This window comes from Psammomys obesus, unplaced genomic scaffold (genome assembly GCF_907164565.1).
Source record: "Psammomys obesus unplaced genomic scaffold, mPsaObe1.curated_primary_1811, whole genome shotgun sequence".
Taxonomy (NCBI): domain Eukaryota; kingdom Metazoa; phylum Chordata; class Mammalia; order Rodentia; family Muridae; genus Psammomys; species Psammomys obesus.
In genome coordinates, this window is record NW_026596051.1 from 10010941 (window position 1) to 10016379 (window position 5439).

A 5439-nucleotide genomic window follows, 5' to 3' on the forward strand; every position below is an offset into this window, starting at 1 on the left:
CACACACACACACACACACACACACACACACACACACACACACACACTTTGAGCATACCTGTGAACCTGAGACCAATGTGACCCACTGAGATGAAGAAGCCCAGAGAGGTTTCTTCCTATAGGCAAGCTGGAGGAAGCAGCATTCAGCATTCTCCCCAGCTGAGAGGCTGTGGTGAGGCAAAGTTACCTGTGCTGACTAAAAACAAACAAACAACTCCTCCACTAAACAAAACAAAACAAACCAGTGACTCCACAGTCCTTGTACTTTATGGACCTGAGGTAAATATTATGGTTAATGTAACAGTATAATAAGCTGAGTGTTGTTAGCATCCCAGTGTGTTATTCTGTAGCAAGGTACAGACACTTGGGGAGCCCAGCTGTCACTTTCTTACCTGTTAAATGGAACTTTATGACTTTGTTTTCCAGGACACCTAGGCTGGCCCATGTGAGCAGAGTTCAGTCTTAAGAGGAGAAAAACACAAGACATGCTTGTTCAAGAATGCTTTCTCTCACAGATACAGCTGTGTCTCCATGAGCTGTTTTCTACACATGCGTATTCACAAATCCCATTACTTTCTGGCTGAATCTTTAGCTCATCCTCAAACTTAATTTAATGCACAGTCCTTAGTTAAAATTACTATATTGTATTTTCAGAATTAATAAGGTACTATGGAAGAGCCTTTGCATTTTAAATAAATACGATTAAGGTGACATGGTTACAGATAATTTCATTTTCAATTGCATATCTGATATGTGACATGACACAGCAAGATGTGAAATGAAACAAAATTGCTTAGAATCTGTGGAGGTCCTCTGGTTAGATAAGTAAATGGTCTATAGTCTAATGGTTTCATTTCAGTCCCCCAGTGTAATTTTGATTAAAATACCATGCCATAGAAAATTTTATTGTAATGGAAAAAGCTGTACTATAAAAGCATTTTGTGGCATTTCTACCTTGTATTTTGTTAAAGGTTTTCACATCTTTTATTACCATGTCTTAGTTTTTAGCTGTATTACCCCCTACCCTCCTCCAAGTAAAACAGTTTTCAAACAAACAAATGAAGGTTGTATTTTTCTCATCTCTGTAAAGTATTTTTTAAATATTTTTAAAATATTATATATATATATTTATATGGGGGGTGTGCACTGAGAACAGGTGTCCACAGTGTTCAGAAAAGGGTGTTAGGTACCCAAAACTGGAAATATAGTTGGTTGTGAGCTGCCTGGTGCATGTGCTGTGAACTGAGGTCCTCTGGAAGAACAGAAGGAGCTGTCAACATCAGGCGTCTCTCTGCCACTGTGTATATTATGATATTATTCTCAATGGACTTAGATAATTTTGGGATGACATGCTCAGGTCATTCTTATCTTCCTTCCAAGACCAGGAAGGCAGTGACCCGGGGCCTTTCCAGCATGAGCCTAGGTTTGTGTTTCTGCAATGTCTACTTTTGTTCATGAAGTAGTAGTACCACACTCCTTGTGCAGAATTATTCTATAAGTGTATAAGCATTTTGTGGATAAATCTTTATGAAGAAATTCAGTTCTCTCATTTGTAAACTCAACAATAAAGATATATAATAACATTTTCACAGACCTTTTTATGAACTGAAAGTTCATGTCCCACTTCAATTCATGTGTTGAAATCTTGACTCCTGATAGGAAGAAACAGGTCACAAGTTGATAAGTCACTCATGAGACAGGCGCCCACCTGTCTGGGGTAATTGCTTTCTAAGAAGAGACACATATACAGAATTCTCTCTCTCTCTCTCTCTCTCTCTCTCTCTCTCTCTCTCTCTCTCTGTCTTTACTTTGTTTTGCCTGTTTGAAAACATGGTCAGGTGAGCCCTACCAAAATTGGATTATCCTCAGTCTCTGTGTTCCTAGCGTCTAGAACTATGGGCAACAAATGTCTATTGTTGAAGTTATCTAATAAAACATAATGTACGTTGAAGGCCCATGTGTTGACATTTCTTAGGATTTTTTAATATATATTTTATTTTTCAATTTATTCACTTTAAATCCTGATTGTAGCCCCCTCCCTTATCTCTTCCTTCATCTCACCCTCTCTTCCCCTGCTGCCCCTATCTACTTCTCCTAGTCCACTGAAAGGGGGAGTCCTCCTCCCCTGCTATCTGACCGTAGCTTATCAAGTGTCATCAGGACTGCCTGCATCCTCTTCCTCTGTGGGCTGGCAAGATTTCCCTGACAGGGGGAAGTGATCAAAAAGTTGAGAATCAAGTTCATGTCAGAGACAGCTCCTGTTCCCCTTTCTAGAGGACCCATCTTAAGACTGAACTGCCTATGGGATACATCTGAGCAGGGGGTCTAGCTCTTCTCCATGCATGATCCTTGGTTGATGTACCAGTTTCTGCTGGCCCACTTGGGCCTAGATTTTTTTGGCTTTGTTAGTTCTCTTGTGGAGCTGCTGTCCCATCCATGTTCTTCTTCCTTCCCCCACCCCCACTCTTCCATAACACTCCCTGTACTCTGCCCAAAGATTGGCTATGGATCTCTGCATCTGCTTCGAGCCCTTGCTGGGTGGAGTCCTTCAGAGAACACCTATGGTAGGCTCTCATCATGTTCCTAGCACTTCTTGATGCCAGGAGGTGACAGACATTTATAAGATGAATGGAACTTAGGTCACCTGAGCTGTTTACAGTGGAGATATTCCACCCTTACCCCTTTTCTGTTTTTCTATTTGCTTACTGGTGAACAAGCCATCCTTGCCATGTAGTCCTGCTAGGATGCTGCAACAGGCTTAAGGCAGAGGGGTCAAGGGAATACAGACTGAAATCTGAAACTGTGAATCAAGATAAACTCTTCTTTTTATTTTTTAATTAAATTTTTATTTTTTAATATTAAATATAGTTTATTCACTTCGTATCTCAGCTGTGCCACCTCCCTCATCCCCTCCCAATCTCACCCTCCCTCATCTCTTCCCATGACCCTCTCCAAGTCCACTGATAGGGGAGTCCCTCCTCCCCTTCCATCTGACTCTAGCTTATCAGGTCTCATCAGGACTGGCTGCATTGTCTTTCTCTGTGGCCTGGCAAGGCTGCTCCCCCCTCGGGGGTGGGATCAAAGAGCCAGTCACTGAGTTCATGTAAGAGATAGTTCCTGTTCCCCTCACTAGGGAACCTACTTGGATACTGACTAGCCATGGGCTACATCTGAGCAATGGTTCTAGGTTTTATCCAAGAATGGTTCTTGGTTGGAGTATCAGTCTCAGAAAATACCCTTGTGTCCAGATTTCTTGCTTCTGTTGTTCTCCTTGTGGAGCTTCTGTTCTCACCAGGTCTAACTATCTCCTCCTTATTTCCTAAGATTCCCTGCACTCTGCACAAAGTTTGGCACCTGCTTCGATACACTGCTGGGCAGAGTCTTTCAGAGGCCCTCTGTGGTAGGCTCCTATCTTGTTTCCTGTTTTTTTTCCTTCTTCCAATGTCCATACCGTTTGGATTTCTGCATGAGTATTGATCATCTTACCTAGGGTCTTCCTTCTTGCTTAGCTTCTTTAGGTATACAGATTTTAGTATGTTTATTCTATATAACATATCTAGTATCGACTTATAAGTATGTACTGTATGTGTCTTTCTGCTTTTGGGATACCTCACTCAAGATGATCTTTTCTAGATCCCACCATTTGCCTACAAATTTCATGATTTCCTCGTTTTTGATTGCTGAGTAGTATTTCATTGTGTAAATGTATCACAATTTCTGTATCCATGCCTCCGTTGAGAGACATCTAAGTTGTTTCCAGGTTCTGGCTATTACAAATTAAGCTGCTACAAGCATGGTTAAGCAAATGTCCTTGTTGTGTATTTAAGCATGTTTTGGACATATGCCTAGGAGTGATATAACTGGATCTTGAGAAAGTGCTATTCCTAATCGTCTGAGAAGGCGTCAGATTAATTTCTACGTGGTTGTACAAGTTTACATTCCCACCAGCAATGGAAGAGGGTTCCCCTTTCTTCATCTCCTCTCCAGCGTGCATTGTCATTTGAGTTTTTGAACTTTGCCATTCTGATGGGTGTAAGGTGAAATCTCAGGGTCGTTTTGATTTGCATTTCCCATATGACTAAGGACGTTGAGCATATTTTTTTTAGTGTTTCTCTGCCATTCTTTATTCCTCTAGAGAGAACTCTCTGTTTAGCTCTGTACCCCATTTTTCAATTGGATTACTTGATTTGTTGCTTTTTAACTTCATGAGTTCTTTATATATTCTGGATATTAGCCCTCTGGTAGATAGAGGTTTGGTGAAGATCCGTTCCCAATCTGTAGGCAGTCGTTTTGTTTTGATGACAGTGTCTTTTGCTTTACAAAAGTTTTTCAGTTTTATGAGGTTCCATTTATTAATCAATGATCTTAGAGCCTGTGCTGTTGGTGTTCTCTTCAGGCTGTTGTCTTCTGTGCCAATGAGTTCTAGGTTCTTCCCCACTTTTTCTTCTAACAGATTTAGTGTGTCTGGTTTTATGTGGAGGTCTTTGATCCACTTGGACTTTAGTTTTGTGCAGGGTAATAAATATGGATCTATTTTCATTTTTCTGCATGTTGACATCCAATTAGACCAGCACCATTTGTTGAAGATGCTGTCTTTTTTTCCATTGAATGGTTTTGGCTTCTTTGTCAAAAATCAAGCATCCATAGGTGTGTAGGTTTATGTCTGGGTGTTCTATTCAGTTCCATTGATCCACCATTCTGTTTCTATACCAATACCATGCAGTTTTTATTAAACTCTTCTTTTTTATGGTAACAATATCAGATAATTTGTTACAGCAATACAAAGCTGAATAGCACATCACCCCAAAGAGCTATACCTATTGGGAAAACATGTTTTTGAGGAAACATTGTAGAAACAATTGAGTGCAGTTTTGATCTAAATAATGATATATATTGTGTGAAAATGCCTAGACTAATAGTGAGAAAATATTCTACAAGCAAAAGGTCATACTACTAGCCTGATCCATTGGTACATTCTAGCATCAGAGGACAGACATACTGTATTTATTTTATTTTTAATATATTTTTTATTCATTACAATTTATTCACTTTGTATCCCAGCTGTAGCTTCATCCTCATTCCCTCCCAATCCTGTCTGCTCTCCCTCCTTCACTTCCTTTCATTCCTGTTCCCCAATCCACTGATAGTGGAGGAACTCCTCCCCTTCCATCTGACCTAGCCTATCAGATCTCATCAGGACTGTCTTTCATAGCCTTCCTCTATGTCCTGGTAAGGGTGCTCCCCCCTCAGGGAGAGGTGATCAAAGAGCCATCACTGAATTAATGTCAGAGACAGCCACTGCTCCTCTTATTAGGAAGTCCACTTGGAGACTAAGCTGCCCTGGGCTACCTCTGTGCAGGGGTCTGGGTTATCTCCATGAATGGTCCTTGGTTGGAGTATCAGTCTCAGAAAAGACCCCTAGGCCCAGATTTTTTGGTT